We start from the raw sequence: 18,055 nt of genomic DNA, 5'->3' as shown, positions 1-18,055 counted from the left end.
CTGATGTGAACTGGAGTACAACAACAACAAATGGCGGGCCACAGGTTCCACACCCCTGGCCACTGTGGTTGCTGGCGCAACAGCTCTATGGATCAGCTACTAATTCCACAACTAAGCAATACGTAGTTCACAAACGTGCTGAAGCTGCTGGACAGCTCCCCTGTGCTCTTGAAACCAGGTTCATTTCCCCAGATATGCCGCAACACCAGAGCACACCAGAGCAAGAACCATGGCAATGACAGTCAGGGCTATGCTCCTGGCCGAACTAGCAGCTTTTAAACCCTTTTAAAGCAAGGGTCTGGGGAAATGAGAAGACGCTAGATCACAGCCATGGAAACTTCCCTCTTCTCTGCTGAGACCATTTGGAAGAGGGCAAAAACACCCCTTAAATTGTCACTGACTAACTCTCCCACCTGCGCATGGGTGTTGAGTTTGAAGGGACTGTTTCATAACAGCCTTAGGAAGCCATGGCAAGAGTTTACTGTATTCAACTAGATTAGGGGTGAGGAATCTCAGGCCCTCCAGGTGTTGCTGGACTACATTTCCCATCATCCCAACCGGACACGTTGTCCAGGGCTGATGGGTGTTGTAGTCCAACAATCATTGGAGCACCTGAGGTTCCTCAGTTCTGAACTACATGGACAAACAGTAAGGCCCAGTTATAGGTCGGCTCATGGCTGGATGCATGCTACACTAAATCACATAGGTAATATTTCATTTTGAAGGCATGAACTTTTAAGGAGTGGTGTTTGCCCAACAATGTTCCTGGTAGGATCATGTCTTCCATAGAAAAGTGTTCACACCAGAGCAATTCAGTGTGCAGATAATGTTATAGGCTTGTTTGCTTCTGATCGTTCATCTCCTTTACTGTCTTCCATGTGGGAGTGCTCTTGATGACGCATTGAATGCTTTGTCTGAAGCAGCAGATGGCCAGCCCTTTCGAGTGCATTCTCTTCATGTTTTATCGCCTGTTAAATATCACCTGCCCTGAGCCCTGGCTGAAAGAAAGGAGGAACTAACACAAAATTTAAGAAATAAACAACATTCTGAAACTATTTCGCTTTTCTAAAGCCTTGGCCAATGACTGGTTTTTTTTTAAACTGGCACATAAGGACCAGTACATTGGCTTCCCTGCTGTCACATTTTTTGATGAGCTGAGGCACTATGTACTTTAACCCCTTCCTCTCCAGTGTGAACATTAATAGTGTCCTCAGTGGAGTCCTCCCCCAAGTTTGCTCCAGTGTGCCTTGGCTCATGAATCCAAGGTATGATTGTATTATAATTCTGACCAATATTGCAATTAATTGATTGATTGATAACTTTCTAGACCATTGTCTAAGGTGGTTTAGACATAAGATCATTAAAAAATAGTTAAAAACACAAATAAAACAAATGTGTATAAAACAAGGCTAAAAGCCTAACAAATGCACACTCATGGCAAAGACCCATTCATTCAGCTGGGAAAGGCTGTTTCTCCCACATCCCAAGAAACTAGCCAGCCAACTATTTGCATGAAGGAGTTTAAATAATGATAATAAATATATTTATACCCTGCCCGTCTGGCTGGGTTTCCCCAGCCGCTCATTGCAAACAATTGCGCCTATGACAGAACCAACCAGAAATTTCATTGTGGTGGTGATGGCATTTCAGAGTTTATTGACAGAGGACACTGTTCATTCTCAAGCAAGTTGCTGGGATCTTGTAGGGCGAGGTTGCCTCAGGTAGTCTGATGGGGGATGGCTCTCGAGTGTTGTTTAGTAGAGACTGAACAGGGCAATAGCCTGAGGCTTTGGGTTTCATGGGGCCTGACATGTTCTCTTTCTCCTCCGCCCACCTCTACGGCTTTTGCCACCTGGGGAGAAAAAGTAAAGTAAGGTTTCCATAGAATCATAGAACTGCAGAGTTGAAAAGGACCCAAAGGGTCGTATAGTCCTTGTGATGGGTCTTTGTTAGTACATCTGTCCCAGTGCTGTTTGGTGCACTATTATTATTAATTTCATTTATAAATCACTTCCTAGAAGCATCTCAAAGCAAGTTCACAGTGCAATAAAACATGTCTAAAGCAATCATATATATAATAACAGTTAATTACTTACACACACACACATCTCCCAAATCCAAACCAGTCAGCAGCTAGGATTAAAAAAAAAATCCACTTATTAGACTTCTTGAAATAGGAAAGAAAATTAGGGCCAATGTAATTCTAAGGTCCGTATAGTAAAAGCTATGATTTCCCCAGTAGTAATGTATGGAAGTGAAAGCTGGACCATAAAGAAGGCTGATCGCCGAAGAATTGATGCTTTTGAGTTATGGTGCTGGAGGAGACTCTGGAGAGTCCCATGGACTGCAAGAAGATCAAACCTATCCATTCTTAAGGAAATCAGCCTGGAGTGCTCACTGGAAGGACAGATCGTGAAGCTGAGGGTCCAGTACTTTGGCCACCTCAGGAGAAGAGAAGACTCCCTGGAAAAGACCCTGATGTTGGGAAAGATGTAGGGCACAAGAAGAAGGGGACGAGATGGTTGGACAGTGTTCTCGAAGCTACCAGCAGGAGTTTGACCAAAGTGCGGGAGGCAGTGGAAGACAGAAGTGCCTGGCGTGCTCTGGTCCATGGGGTCATGAAGAGTCGTACATGACTAAATGACTAAACAACAACAACAAAAATTCTAAGGACATATGTTTCTGTCAGATTTCACACCTTGGTTCTATTGGAAATAAGGTTGAAATTTGGTCTCTGCCAGTTTTTGCATTATTGTTTTTTTATAGTTTGTTCCCTTCCACTTGAATAGTAATGTGTGAACTTAAAACCATAGAGACAGTCATGCATTAATGTGGATAGTCTTTGTTTTGTAAAATCTTCCTGAGAGCTATCATCACCATTTTCTTTTCTTTCTTTGCCTTTTTTTCTTTTTATATATTGCAATTTTATTTCATCTGCTCAAACAAAACAAAGTTAGCATTTTAAGAAATTTAAAAATGACACAATATGGTAAAAATAGCAGAGAATTAACTGAAGAACCTCAAAAGGGGGTAAAACTAAATGCATGAAAATTCAACATTCATTAGTGTTTCACAGCAGCCAAACTTTGTAGCTTTTCTAAGCAACTAAATATATGTCTTTTAAAAGGTGGGGTGGGGTTCATAGCTGTCAAGTGTCCCTTATTTGAAGGGACAGTCCCTTATTCCAGCGCCATGTCCCGCTGCTGTCCCTTATTGATGGATGTCCCTTAAATGTCCCTTAAATGATGTCCCTTAAATTTCAAAGGAAGCAGCTCCTCTCCCTCCCTCCCGGCCGGCCAGGGAGGAGGGAGGCTCCAACTGTTTTGCTTGGCTGTGTTGCTCACCCAATAAGAAGTCTAAGAACGACTGGGGGGGTGGAGCTTGCATGCCTTGTGTGTGGCTAGTTAATGCAAGCTGAGGGGGGGGGGTTGAATGCTGGACGCCATTTTGTTGCACGTGCTGCTGCAAACTTTGCAGTGCAAAGCCAGGCCGGGGAGCCATCTTAAGTTGAGGCTGCATAGGCCTTGTGGTGCATGTGATTCAGATTCTATTCACTTGAACCTCTGGTTACAAAGTTGGTTGGACAGTGTTCTCAGAACTACCAGCATGAGTTTGACCAGACTACAAGAGGACAGGAAGACTGGAGTGCCTGGAACAGGTGAGGCTGCAGGTCCCTTATTTTGGCTGCTGGTCCCTTATTTTCAAGGCTGCTGGTCCCTTATTTTCAAATCTGTAAGTTGACAGCTATGTTGGGGTTAAAATTCTGAAAAGCAGCCTTCATACCATGTCGTAGTATTTACTGTGGTTCTGAAATGGAGCAAAATCTAAGACATAGGGGTGAAGATTAGGTGAGTTCACATCCACCATCCTGACTTTCATATCCATCTTGCATGGTTTCCAAATCATCCCTTTAAATCCTAGGATTCTTTTGGAGGATCTCTGGGACTGTAAAAATGTTATACAGTCACTATAGGCTTATGTTTTTTAAAAGATATACCACTCCTCACATGGAGGCTCACTGGTGATGTGCTGGTTTTCTCCAGCTTTCATTCCTCGCTTTGTTTTCCTGGTGCTGGAAATATTTCAAGAGAGAGTGACATGCTGTTGATGTACATTATTTAGCAGCCAATCATTTAAATATCAGTTATTTACCACTGTGTTCTGCTCTGTTGTTGATACTCGGCTGTGCACCACGACTGAGAGTGCTGTGTAGATAAATAGGGGAGGACACCGAGTCGCCTCTCTTTGTATCTCAAGAGCTTTTTCACATGCTGAAGACTTAATTGGCATTGACAAAAGCTGTTTCCAAAAAGAAGTACATGAATGCATTGCAAAATTCCAATGCTGAGCTGAAACCAGTCACTGGTTTTGCAAAGGGCTGGGCAAATTATTTGGCCTTCTTACAAAAAAAAAAAAAGTCCATTCATTTATTCAACATTCATTCATTTATTTATTTTACACTTTTTATAGTGCATCCGTCTCCATTTATTTTCACAGTGGGGAAAGGGGAGAAATTGGATTCTGTTCCTATTTAAAAGCAAACTTATCTGAAAAGCACTTTCTGAAATAATATGAGAACCAAAAATACAGCCGTCCTCCAAATTGCATACAGTCGTACCTTGGATCTCAAAAGCCTTGGCTCCCGAAGAAATCGGCTCCTGAACAACAGAAACCCGGAAGTGAGTGTTTCAGTTTTTGAACGATTTTCAGAAGCTGAACATCCAGCGCAGGTTCTGTGGCTTCCAATTGGCTGCAGGAGGCTCCTGCAGCCAATTGGAAGCCGCGCCTTGGTTTTCGAACGGTTCCGGGAGTCGAATGGACTCCCGAAATGCATTCTTTTTGAGAACCGAGGTACGACTGTACTTCTTTACATTTTGCATTGCAGTTCTCCAGTCATGTAATAGGCAAAAAAATTCACATACTAAGGTAAAGTGTACATAAAAATGAGGGGAAACAACATACAGAAATATACTTTCTTGGGGAAATTTTTGCTTTGCAAATATGTGTATGTTAGGAGAAATTTGCACTAAAATCCTCATGAAGCCTATTCTTTTAAAACAACAACAACAACAATCATGAACTGATGTGTAAATGTTGAGACCTAAAGAGTACCAATTGCTGGGAACTGCAAGTGAAAAGTGGGTTCTCATACTCAGGTCCTGCTTCCGGGCTTCCAAGAGGCATCATGCTGGCCAATGTGAGAACAGGATGGTCAGCTGGGTGGGCCTTTGGCCTGATTAAGCAGGACTCTCCTTATGTTGGCAGGAGATGCTTCCAAGCATGGTCACCAAATGCCCTTAGAAGGTGCTTTCAGACCTTCCTGCTCAACACAGGAAGGCCAATGTTAAAAAGTAGGCAAGATCATCATGCACATGAGGCTGTGTGTGTGCAGAACATTGGTGGTAGCACTGACATGCATGTTCCATGCCTCCTATTCACATTGGCCTTTTTAGTTCAAGCATAGGTTTTATGGAGGCTTATGGGCAGTAGAATCACTGCACCAAGGCTGGTGAAACCCACCCAAATTTGAGGGAGTCCTTGGCAAAAATAGCATTGGCGCCGCCTTCATGTTCACAGAGGGGAGTCTTACCTTGTAGCACAGGTGAGTGGCTACTATTCTTATTCTTAATACTAATTTAATTTAATTTTTTGGGCTATGAGAAGCAGCATAGTTCTTGAGAAGCACAACCTCTTGGCCATTTTGTTCCCTCCTGTTTTGTGCTAACGTAGGGAATTGGTGGGAGAGGAAACAAAATGGCATCTGGCACTCGCAAAAATGGCAGCCACCAATGGGTTCCACCATATTTTCTGTTGGCTGCCATTTTGGGTTTTTTTCCAAAAGAAAAAAAGATGCTCTAATGCACCAAAGCATTAGATGAATGCACAGGAAAAAGGTTCATGATAGCAGAAGGGGACAAAAGAATAGGAGATCATCTGAAGGGTGGGATGTGGAAAGAACTGTTGTGTAAAAGGCCAGTTTGAATGGGCCCTTCATCATCACCACTAACTAGAGCAGGGGTCAGCAAACTTTCAGCAGGGGGCTGGTCCACTGTCCCTCAGACCTTGTAGGGGGGGTGGACTATATTTTTTAAAAAATAAAATGAATGAATTCCTGTGCCACACAAATAACCCAGAGATGCATTTTAAATAAAAGGACATGTTCTACTCATGTAAAAACACGCTGATTCCTGGACCGTCCATGGGCTCGATTTAGAAGGTGATTAGGCCGGATCCAGACCCCGGGCCTTAGTTTGCCTACCCATGAACGAGATTGTGCAGGAAGGTGGATGTCATGGAGAAAGTTGACCAGCCCAGTGGTTCCCAAACCTTTTCAGGTCGCTGCCCGCTTGCTTCCACAAACTCATCCCCAGTGCCCTTTACCCAACAGAAAACATTTTTCAGAATAGCAGTTTACACAGCCCACTAAGGAATATAATAGCATTCAAAACTGTAACAACTAATGGCACATTTATTCAAGTCGAATTAAAGCTATTTAGTTTAATAAAGCTGGAATGTACATTGACTTATTCACCAGCACATAGCTAAACTATGGAACTCACTCGTACAGGAGACAGTGGTAGCCAGAAATTTGTATGGCTTTAACAGAGGCTTGGACAAAGTCATGGAGGAGAAGGATACCAAGGGCCACTAGCATGATGACTATGCTCTGAATGCTTCTGAATACCAGCTGCTGGAAACCACAGGAGGGGAGAGTGCTCAGGTGCTCAAATCCTGTTTGCTGGCTTCCTTCAGGCATCTATGTGCGCTCTATGTGGGGCTACCTTTGAAGGTGACCCGGAAACTACAACTAATCCAGAATGCGGCAGCTAGACTGGTGACCGGGAGCGGTTGCCGAGACCACTTAACACTGGTCTTGAAAGACCTACATTGGCTCCCAGTATGTTTCCGAGCACAATTCAAAGTGTTGGTGCTGACCTTTAAAGCCCTAAACGGTCTCAGCCCAGTATACCTGAAGGAGCGTCTCCACCCCCACCGTTCTACCCGGACACTGAGGTCCAGCTCCAAGGGCCTTCTGGCGGTTCCCTCACTATGAGAAGCCAAATTACAGGGAACCAGGCAGAGGGCCTTCTCGGTAGTGGCACCTGCTCTGTGGTACACCCTCCCACCAGATGTCAAAGGGAACAACAACTACTAGACTTTTAGAAGACATCTGAAGGCAGCCCTGTTTAGGGAAGCTTTTAATGTTTGATGCATTACTGTATTTTAATATTTTGTTGGAAGCCTCCCAGAGTGGCTGGAGAAACCCAGCCAGATGGGTGGGGTATAAATAATAAATTATATTATAAATTATTATTATTATTATTATCTGGTTAGCCGCTGTAAGAACAGCATGCTGGACTAGATGGGCCATTGGCCTGAGCTAGCAAGCACTTCTGCTGTCCTTATCTCCAGTGGCCATTTCCCCTAGAATGTTGGCTCTCCCATGAATGAACAGGGTTGATATAGGAGTTTAAGGACAAGTGAACAAGCTATTGAATAAAGGCAGGGTCAAGTCAAATAAATATTCTTGCTAGGAACATGTTCATTTCTGAAAGAGGCAGTTAATTACCGCACAACGGTTTTGATCATTAATAATAATAATAATAAATTTTATTTATACCCCACCCTCCCCAGCCAAGACTGGGCTCAGGGCGGCTAACACCAAATATAAAACAATTGATTGTAATACAACTTGAAAAACAAGATTAAAAGACAACATAAAAATACAGCCTCATTTCAGCAGAAAGTCAAAAACTTTTCTGGGGATGAAAACGTCAAGTCCTCACCAAGGCCAGCTATCCAGACTGGTCCTACGTGGGCCAGAAAAAAGCCAGGGAAGTCCCCAAGTAGGAATTCCATCACAGAAGGAAAAAGGGAAAAAGAAAGAGGGGATCAAATTAATTCCAAGCCAAAAGCCAGGTGGAACAACTCTGTTTTACAGGCCCTGCGGAAAGAAATCAGATCCTGCAGGGCCCTGGTCTCATGAGACAGAGTGTCCCACCAGGCCAGAGCCAGTGTTGAAAAGGCCCTGGCTCTGGCTGTGGTTAATCTGACTTCCTTAGGGCCCGGGACCACTAGGGTGTTGCTATTTATGGGCCTTAAGGTCCTCCGTGGGGCATACTGAGAGAGGTGGTCCCATAAGTACAAGGGTTCTAGGCCATGAAGGGCTTTAAAGGTCAAAACCAGCAAATTAAATCTGACCCTGTACTCCACCGGGAGCCAGTGCAGCTGGAAAAGCAGTGGGTGAATATGCTCCCATGGCAGGGCCCATTGTTATGAAGAATCCTCTACAACTGCATTGGCCAACTTGACGCCCTTCAGAACTTTTTGGGCTACAACTCCCAGAAGTCCCAGTCAGCATGGCCACTTGACAAGATGATACGGCTCAGGGTGCTTGCAGAGGCCTTCCCTGGTGCCCACAGGGGTCCTCGCCCCCTTATCCACTTCACCTCTGCTAAAATTATGCTTGAAAGAATCATTTTGTTGAACCCAGTAGAAAAGGTTGTGTTGTGTGCTTGGTTGCAGGATGTGTGTGGTACTCAACAATAGCTTTTCCAGGATGCAAATGTGCCTATGGTCCCTCAAAGATTGGTGCAACCTGGTACAGATGGCCAGGTTACCCCAAGTATCTTGGCCATCTCCAGTGGTGGTCAGTGTCCATTGGGACTGGTAGAGTGGAAGGCAGGGAGGTCAACAGTAGATGGCGCCAAAGCTAATGGCAGACACAGCCACCTAATTCTACTTTTCCTCCCATTCTCCTCCATAGATGTCCACTTTTCCCAAGGGAAATTCCCTTATTGTGAATAGGATTCCTCGCAAGAAAAGGGAAAAGTTGACAGCTATGTTCTCCTCCCTGCTGAGTTCTATGAATGGCAACACTGAGACTAATCTGGAAGAAGCTGCCCCAGGCAGTGCTACTCCTAGGCTGGATGTAAGAAAGAAGGCAAGCAGCTAGGATGCTGTTTGGGGGCTAGCTGCAGTTGGTGGGCCCATGCCCTATTTGCCTGAAATGAGCCAGCCACCACTGGTTCTCTCTATGGGTCACTAGAGGCCCAAAGAGTTACCCCATGTCCACACCAAACGTGACCGCATCTCAAGAGGGGCCCAAGACACAAATCAAACCCTGAGACCCACCTTTTCTCCTTCCGCCGCGTCTTCCCCTCCTCCTCCCTTTGCCCCGCCGTCCGGAGCCACCCCCACGGCGTCCCCTTTTCGCCATCCATTTGCAGTTCCTGCTGCTGCTCCTGCTGTGTTGGAATCTCGCCATGTTGTTTCAGTTCCTTTGGTGTGCAAGGTCTGGGCGAACAGCAGGAGCCCCACCTGTGGGCTGAACGGCAGCCCTGATGTCTCTGGGATGTTTGCCTTGGTCCCAGCCTGTTATAGGCCGGCTGTCCATTGTGACACTGAGTGAAGCCACAAGGTGTTACTATGGGAACAATAGGCTATTTACCCATGATGCACTGCGATGAGTTTTGCCCTTTCAATCCTGAGCATAGCAAAGACAAATTGTAAATCTTTCAGGGGGACACGTTTGTTTGTTTGTTTGTTTGTTTGTTTGTTTGTTTGTTTCATCTGAAGATCTCAGGGTGGTTCACAGCATAAAAATACAAAATACAAACACAAAACACATAATAAAATTGTTTTGCGCTTGAAGGGAGCTCGCTGCAGGCACAGTGGGTCCTCTCCAGTCTCCCTGGCTTCCCCTGAAAGTCACCAGCTCCCCCTTTGCAGTGAACCGGAAGTCTCAGTTCATAGTAAATCCTTTGTTCCTACACATTAGTTCTGTTAATTGAAACCAACTTTGTCAAAGTCAAATATTTCAGCCAACATTTCTGAACTGCTGGGGGTTAAGAGTTTTTCCAGTGCTCAGCCCACGATAACTTTGCTGCAATCTATAAATTTGTAATCAATTATTTCATTGTGCTGGATAAAGCATTTTTCAGTAACATTAAATAATTCCAGTCCATAACATTAAGAGCTATTAAATGACATTGATACAGTAATTTGTTCAGCTCCTGAAAGCAATAGCTCTCTCCAACTTTTGCCTTTCTGGAAACGGAAGATTCAAGTTGTCCAGTCCCAACGTCCCAGAGGGGGTAAAATTAACAGTATGCTAATTACTCTACCTTATTCCTCCATATATCTATGGCCACATTATGCCAGTTTCAACAGGAATGTCTTAAACTAATTCTGCAAGATTCACATTCTTGGGGTTTGGAAGAGAAAGAGAAAGCCGCAGGTGAGGAGAATATATCTCTTTCCATCCTTGCCTGTCCTGGAAGAAAGACAAAATAGAAATATAAGACATGCTTTTTTAAAAAAATGCTTCCCTTTTTTTAGTTTAGTTTGTGGTACTCTTTGTGCATAAAGGAATAAGAACCCCCTGCTATTTTTGCACCATTTCAAAGAAATATTTCTGCTATGAAGTTGATGTCACCTGGTGCTGTTACTTTGCAAAATGACATGCAGTTCTTTGCTTTCTTGATATAAGGGGAGGAAAGCTATTGAAAATTAGCTCAAAAGCTCCCCCCCCTTTCCTTAAGACTTTTTTTTTGTCAGTGGGAGTTATAGCTGCACCAAGATATTGTTATTTAAATCTGGTAATTATATGCCTCGGCAGATTACAGACCTCACAGATGCAGTCCATGAGATTTGTAATATAATTGAAGCATGGTATATCAAAAGACCATGTACTGGAGCCATTAGCTGCTCAAGTAAGGAAAAAAATGGGTTTTTTAGCTGTTAATAGCACTCCGGGTTCTGTTCTGTGTGACTTTTCCAGCTAACGCCTTCACTCCAACCTTCATGGAGCTAAAACTCATCTGGCTCCGAAAAAGATCCCCTGTGAATTCTGACAGTAAATATTTTCCAAGGTTATCCCTGGTTTGGCAGCTACTGATATTCTGCACTGATAATGTGTAACACTTTAGTAATACTAAATATAGTAGGAAGGGGGAGATCCAGCTTGCATTTTTAGGTGAACCTAATGAATTCTCCCTTTCCGAAACAATACACAAACAGAAACACAGCGATCTTTCAAGATTCACACTCTTTCTGAATTTTGCAATGCAGTTCTCCAGCCAAGCAACGTGTAAGAAAAGATTCATATAGTAAAGTGTGCACAAAATGCATATATAGTGTAGACAGCATATTCTATTGGAGAAAATTACTTTGCAAAATTATGTACATCAGGTAAAAGTGCTTGATGAATTTGATCGTTGCAAATTGTGGCAGGAACTGACCTGAGCTGCTCCTCTTGGATGTGGAAGGCAGGCAAACTAATACCAGTGTGCTGGAAGAAGCAAAGTTCACCAGTGTTGAAGCAATGATTCTTCAACATCGGCTTTGTTGGACTGGTCATGTTGTGTGGATGCCTGATGATCGTCTTCCAAAGCAACTACTCTATTCCAAACTTAAAAATGGAAAGCGTAATGCTGGTGGACAACAAAAGAGGTTTAAAGGCTGTCTCAAGGCAAATCTTAAAAAATGTAGTATAAACAGCGACAACTGGGAAACACTGGCCTGCGAGTGCTCCAGTTGGAGAACAGCCTTTACCAAAGGTGGCATGGGCTTTGAAGACACTTGAACTCAGGACACAAGGGAGAAATGTGCTAAGAGGAAGGCATGCTTGGCTGCAGCCCTAACCCTCCTTAATGCAAAGCAAGGAACATTTTAGTCAGTAGGATTTTATTATTTACTTTTGAATAGACATGGTTAGGACTGAATGACTAGTTTTCCATCAACACTTGCACTTTTCAAAGGTTCTGGCACAGTTATTGGCTCAAAACCACATTTTAAATATGGGCATTTTGAGAGATATTCAGCTACGTTTTACTAACGGGAGACCCACTGAAATTAATGAGCATACCCAGATGATCTATCTAACCTAGTTCCAAAGAAGGGGAAGGAGAAGAAAGTAAGATGATGTGAGGTGTTCCTGAAATTTTATCTGAACTGGCTCTAATATTTATATCCCCTTATGTGCCAAAACCACATAACACTGGTCTTGAAAGACCTACATTGGCTCCCAGTACGTTTCTGAGCACAATTCAAATTGTTGGTGCTGACCTCTAAAGCCCTAAATGGCCTCGGCCCAGTATACCTGAAGGAGCATCTCCACCCCCATAAGAGAAGGCTCCGAGGGCCTTCTGGCGGTTCCCTCACTGCGAGAAGTGAGGATACAGGGAAGCAGGCAGAGGGCCTTCTCGGTAGTGGCACCCGCCCTGTGGAACGCCCTCCCATCAGATTTTAAGGAAATAAACAACTATTCGACTTTTAGAAGACATCGGAAGGCAGCCCTGTTTAGGGAAGTTTTAAATGACTGATGTTTTAATGTAATTTTACTATTTTGTTGGGAGCTGCCCAGAGTGGCTGGGGAAATCCAGCCAGAAGGGTGGGGTAAAATAAATAAATAAATAAATAAATAAATAAATAAATCTGTTACTATTATTATTATTATCTCATTATCTTTGCTGCTGATTTTTTAACTTAAAAGAATATCTGAGAAGAAAGGGGGGTTAGTTTCAGATTTTGACTGAAGGCCGATACAGCCGTACCTCGGAAATCGAATGCCTTGCGAGTCAAAAGTTTTGGCTCCCGAACACTGTAAATCTGAAATTGTGTGTTCTGGTTTGCAAACATTCTTTGGAACCCGAATGTCCATCGTGAGTTCCATGGCTTCTGATTGGCTGCAGGAGCTTCCTGCAGCCAGTCGGAAGCCGCACCTTGGTTTCCGAAAGTTTTAGAAGTCGAAGGGACTTCTGTAATGGATTCCATCTGACTTCCGAGGTACGATTGTATTTGTTTCATTTTCATGACATTATACATTATGCTGTTTGAACTTTAGAAATACCCCTTTCTTGACTTTTAAGTTACTCTAAAACTATCTGAACTGTCTGAAGTCCACTCTATCACTACAGGCCAGCATTTCTTCAGCTGAGTTCCTACATAGCAAGACACTTGACTTTAGGTCATGTCTGAGAACCCTGCCTTTTCTTTCAACCCCAGTGTAACCGCTTTGAAGCCCCAAGAACATATTTCAGCTCATATTCAACTTATGTTAGTAAGCAGTGTTAACAATACTAGCTTACCCAAGTTTCTTTCTCTTAAATCCCATTCAAGCAGTGGGGGACCAACATTCTGGGAGCCCTGAAGCTTGCGCTGTTACAGGAGGCCCCTTCGCAACCAGAGATGAGGTCTGGGTAAACCACTGTTTTCTTCCTCATTGGGGTTGTTCTGCAGATCACCAAACCTTTATCTCTAACTTTGGGATTGCTGAAATATATACAACAACAAAAATAATCGATTTGAGTCGTGCAATGTGGACTAAATTAAATTCTGGGACTCCTCCAAGTTTAGCGGCCCTGAAACCTTCATTAGTTTCTTAGCAGATCCACCTCTGCACTCAAATTCTTCATTTTATTTTCCTTCAAGAGATAGGGAAAAAAGCAGATCTAATAATATTTTAAGCAAATATTAAGTAAACAAAGGTAGGTTAAGAATTCGGAGGAGAAAATGCAGCGGCTCTCTAGGTGAATGGTTACAGGAGTAGTCAAACAGAATGAAAGAATCAGCTGCAATCAAAATTATTTTGGTTCATATATTTATTTTTTCACATAATTGTTCTGAGATTATTAGCACCACCTTTAGGATTAAAGATTGCCCAGACCCATAATTGTTATTTAAAACTTTACTAACCAGAACGTCTTCAAAATACATCAATGATACATCCAGAAAGCTGTATAAAGCATATGCATTTTCATATATAGGCTCTTCTTAAATATACGGTCAGAGGAAAAATCAAAGCTGTGTCTCTCCCATAGCTTGTATTAGCTTACATCCAGCCTAAGGCTGGGCAGCTCCTTCAGAGGCATCTCATCACATCCTTCTCACACTGTGCCCAGGAACAAAAGACAAAGGCTAACCCCCTTCAACTTTGCAACTGAATCATGCTAAGGTTAAACACTCACATGAGTGCTAGCAGAGAACAACAATAGTTAGTTATCAACTCAGCTAGAAGCTGAGAGACAGCTCTTTCCAGCTTGTTGTTGTTGTTTAGTCGTTTAGTCGTGTCCAACTCTTCGTGACCCCCTGGACCAGAGCATGCCAGACACTTCTGTCTTCCACTGCCTCCCACAGTTTGGTCAAACTCATGTTTGTAGCTTCGAGAACACCGTCCAACCATCTCGTCCTCTGTCGTCCCCTTCTTCATGTGCCCTCAATCTTTCCCAACATCAGGGTCTTTTCCAGGGAGTCTTCTCTTCTCATGAGGTGGCCAAAATATTAGAGCCTCAGCTTTCCAGCTTAGTACACTGCAATGGAATTTTAAACATACATATAGGCATTCTCCATTTCAGTGTGCAATTAAACAATTATACTTAACACACACACACACAAACAAACAAACAAACATAGGCACTATGGCACTACTTTTAAAAATCATGGTTTCCTACAAAGAATCCTAGGAACTGAAGTTTGTTAAGAGTTCTGAGAGCTGATAGGAGACAGCTACAATTCCCAGAGCTCCCAGGGAAGAAGGATTGATTGCTAAACCACTCTGGAACTGTAGCTCTGTGAGTCTTCATTCTGGGTGTGTGGACAAAAGGATAGTCCCTCAGGACATCCCTGTGGATGCAGAACACAGTTCATGCCTCGTTTTCAAAACATGCTTCACTGGTGACTGGATGCAAAATGGCTTTCTTCTGGATCGTTGTGGAAAATTCAGTTCTTTATTAAATTGTAAAATTTGAACATCTGAACATCTGTCACTGGTTATCTGAGGTCTGTCTCAATGGCACACTACAAATACAGGGCAGAATAGAAAACAATGCCATCTGGCATTCTGGTATGACATGTAATGGGAGGGAATCCTATCTTTGCCTTTGCCTCAGGCATCAAAATATCTTGGGCCACCCCGGAATGTGTGAAAAGAGAGCTTCTTCTGCAGAGCCACCACCCACGTTGTCCTGTCACAAATAGCTCAATGTGTGCCTGTAAACCTGTCTTGTTGGAGAAATGGAATGTTGCACCTTAAGAAAGCTTTTCAGTCGCATCACTGAAATTATTTGTATTATTCCTGTCACTTTAATTTCTTTGGAGTGTCAGCATGCTACGAGGTAAGGCGATAACTGGAACAATCTTGCAGTTCCATTTTTGCATTATTCTGACATCTCAGGAGAACAGGTTTATTGAACACTTTCCCCGCTATTGCAAAAAGAGATTTGGGAAGGAATTTGAATTATTAAATCTTTTGTGTACAATTGAAGTGTGTGGCAGGGGCGGGGTGCCACGGCATCATCTCTAGATAAGTCCTGGTGGGAAAGGAAGAGTAAGAAAATGATTAAATTCGATCGCGTTGATTAGAGGAATATCCATCCACTTGGCTAATGAGCCTGGGAATCATTTTTACATCAGCACTGACAAAGTAGAGGCGACAGAATGTTGGCTGCTAGACAACAGCATAGAGAAGTAAAAACATGCAGAAGAGCACAAACGCATTGGAGTGGCTAAGAGAAAAATAGCTTGAATTTTCATTTTTTTAAAAATGTGGAAGCCACTGCATTGCAGGTCAAAAAGATCCTGGATTTGGCTACATTGGCAAAGAAAAAGTGTGTTGTATGTGTTGTATATGCATTATAACACTGTAATACTAGATGGCGCTGTGGAGTTCTGTTTTTGCCATCCCGATTTCCCATACAAAGTTTAGAATGCGTTTAACTGAAACTCTTCTTTGATGTGTCTAGATACAGCCCCTGTTTTGCCCCAAACTCCAATCCCCTTGTCTTCTCTGAGCTCCACTATGGGCTTTCCAATTTGAAGCCTGACTACAGGTTGATAAATTATCAATGTCAGTTTCTTCTCGTGAACCAAAAATGATTCGTTGAAATAAAAATAACCTGACAACTATTTTGAAATAAAATAAAATCTGTAGGAGTCTTTCGCTTTCCCCCCTTCAAATGCACTCAGTTTGAATGCACGTTGAATTATTCAACAGGTGACTCTACTGCAAAAAGTCACCATGCAACATAGTCTTGCATAGGCATGGACATTCGTGGAAGGGGAAACAGCTTCATAATTTCCAATTCCTCAGTTTCCAATTAGAAAAAAGAGAGAGTAGGTTTCCTGCATTGCCTGTGGCATGAGGCAAAATGTACTAGCATTATTTTCAACGTTTTTGTAAGAAACTAGCACGCTCCCACTTTCAGCGTCTTCTTTTGTCCTCCCTCAGAAAGAATCCTGCAGACACCAATGCAAATATGCAATGACGGATGCCTTCTACAAGTAAGAAAGAGGTTAGCACTGAAAAGCTTGCACATGATATCCATGCTTGTCAATGGAAAGAAAAAACTGATGCATTTTCTCAGCTTGGTTGCATTTATTCCATACCGAAGCAGAAAGAACACGAAGGACCATGGACTGGTGTACACTTCAAGATCTGGTCTATGTGTCTTCTCCTAAGATAAGATAAGATAAGAACATTTCTGTAATGGTTGACTGCGACAACACCATCAGGGATGGGGAGGTGAGTGGGGACTATGGTGTGTTGTTTGTTACTATTACAATTTGTTGCTCCTTGCGTATCAACTAAGGTGCTAAAAAGATAGAAGGACAAATATTAGCATGCTGCACATAGAGCCACTGATTGTTTCTGCAAATGGAGGAGAAATTAATTTGGTCTGCTTTTTGCAGTAAACGGAACCAATCCATTGCTGCCAAACATCGTGGTTGACCGTCTATGTCAGGATTTACAGTCTCCCTCTCACATCAAGAGGCAGCAGGCTGGCAGTTTTATGGTTTTTCAGATTTATTAGTATTTACACAGAAGCTCCATCGGAGCACAGTCAATCATCACCTTCACTAGAGATGCCAGTTTAGCCCACCAAAGCGCGGGCTTTGCATAAACAGGAAATGCACCACTGACTCCTCCTCTTCTTGTGGGCATGATGCCAAGCCTGCAATCGGCCCCATCTGAAAGAGCAGAGTGATTCTGGCACAGATTGGCCGGCCTCCCCCTCTCCCCCTGAGAGCTGTGTCTACTCTTCCTGCCTTCCGTCTCCCTGTGAATTAACGACAGGCAGTCTAGGGAAGGAGATGTTAGAATTCCTGCTCCATGATTGCAGTCATAGGATTTTTGTCTATCACATGACGGTGTATGTTTTGACTGCACAGTGTGGGAAATGATGGAGACAGGATGTTTGTATTACTGTGTTCCGTGAAGTGGGACTATTGTCCTTTGTTTTTGTTTTCTCTCTTTGCTGTCTGATGCTAGAGAGAGGGAGCCATGTTGCAGTGCTCCGTGTATGTTTATATGTAAATAAAGTAGATTAGCCAAAGTGCTGAGTTGCTGAGGTCTGTCATGCAAAGTGCGCAAACTCTGCGGATCCCTAAGTGTGCCTGTGTCGGTTGGCATCGGTTGCTGTGATCTTCGGGCAGAAGAAAGCTTTTGAAGCTCCCGAATGATCGACCAGGAGGGAGGGAACATGCCAGTCGGTCATGTGTCTCTGCTAGGGTCCTACTTGAGTGTAGGCTGAACTCCTGACAGGAGGGGTTCTGTTTTCCCTCTGCCTGTACAGAAGGCAAGCCTCCTTCTCTTTCTGTCTCCCTTCCCCCTGGCTCCTTGTCTTCTCCGCTTTCACTCGGAACACTCTTGACAGTCCAGATGTTTGTTCAACTAGATGGGCCTTTGGTCTGCCCCAGTCTGCCCTGTGCTCTCTAAGCCAATGTGCTGCCCTCCAGTTGTTGTTGGCCTCCAAAGCCCATCAGCCCCAGCCAACATGTCCAATGGCTAGGGATGATGGGAACTGTAGTCCTACCAGATCTGGAATACATTATGAAGACCTTCCTTGGAAAATCAATACAACACAGGTGGTTAAGAAAGCCCAACAGAGACTCCATCTCCTCAGAGTATTGTGAAAGAACAATGACAATCAACATTTGATGATCTCCTTCTACAGGTCCACAATAGAAATTGTCCTTTCATACTGCATCACGGTGTGGCACGCTGGTTTGACATCAGCTGATAGGAAGTGCCTACAGAGGGTGGTGAATACAGCAC

General features: G+C 43.4%; 1 protein-coding gene and 1 long non-coding RNA gene across 10 annotated transcripts in view; one reads left to right on the top strand and one right to left on the bottom strand.

Annotated features, from left to right (window-relative positions):
* Nucleotides 1-1,622: 1,622 nt before the first annotated feature.
* SLC4A4 (solute carrier family 4 member 4) overlaps nucleotides 1,623-18,055 on the bottom strand; it is a 352,153-nt gene continuing 335,720 nt past the window's right edge. For all 9 annotated transcript variants that reach the window (XM_083571036.1, XM_083571040.1, XM_083571041.1 and 6 more), the window contains one exon: nucleotides 1,623-1,852. The gene's annotated coding sequence lies outside the window, so the exon portion shown is untranslated. The remainder of the gene's footprint in view (nucleotides 1,853-18,055) is intronic.
* On the top strand, nucleotides 2,095-3,944 carry LOC310742571. Its single transcript, XR_014538569.1, has 3 exons — nucleotides 2,095-2,208; nucleotides 2,672-3,127; nucleotides 3,745-3,944. It is a non-coding gene; the product is annotated as an uncharacterized lncRNA (long non-coding RNA).

This window comes from Podarcis filfolensis (genome assembly GCF_964270895.1).
Source record: "Podarcis filfolensis genome assembly, chromosome: 9".
NCBI lineage: Eukaryota > Metazoa > Chordata > Lepidosauria > Squamata > Lacertidae > Podarcis > Podarcis filfolensis.
This window is presented reverse-complemented; position numbering and strand designations above follow the sequence as displayed.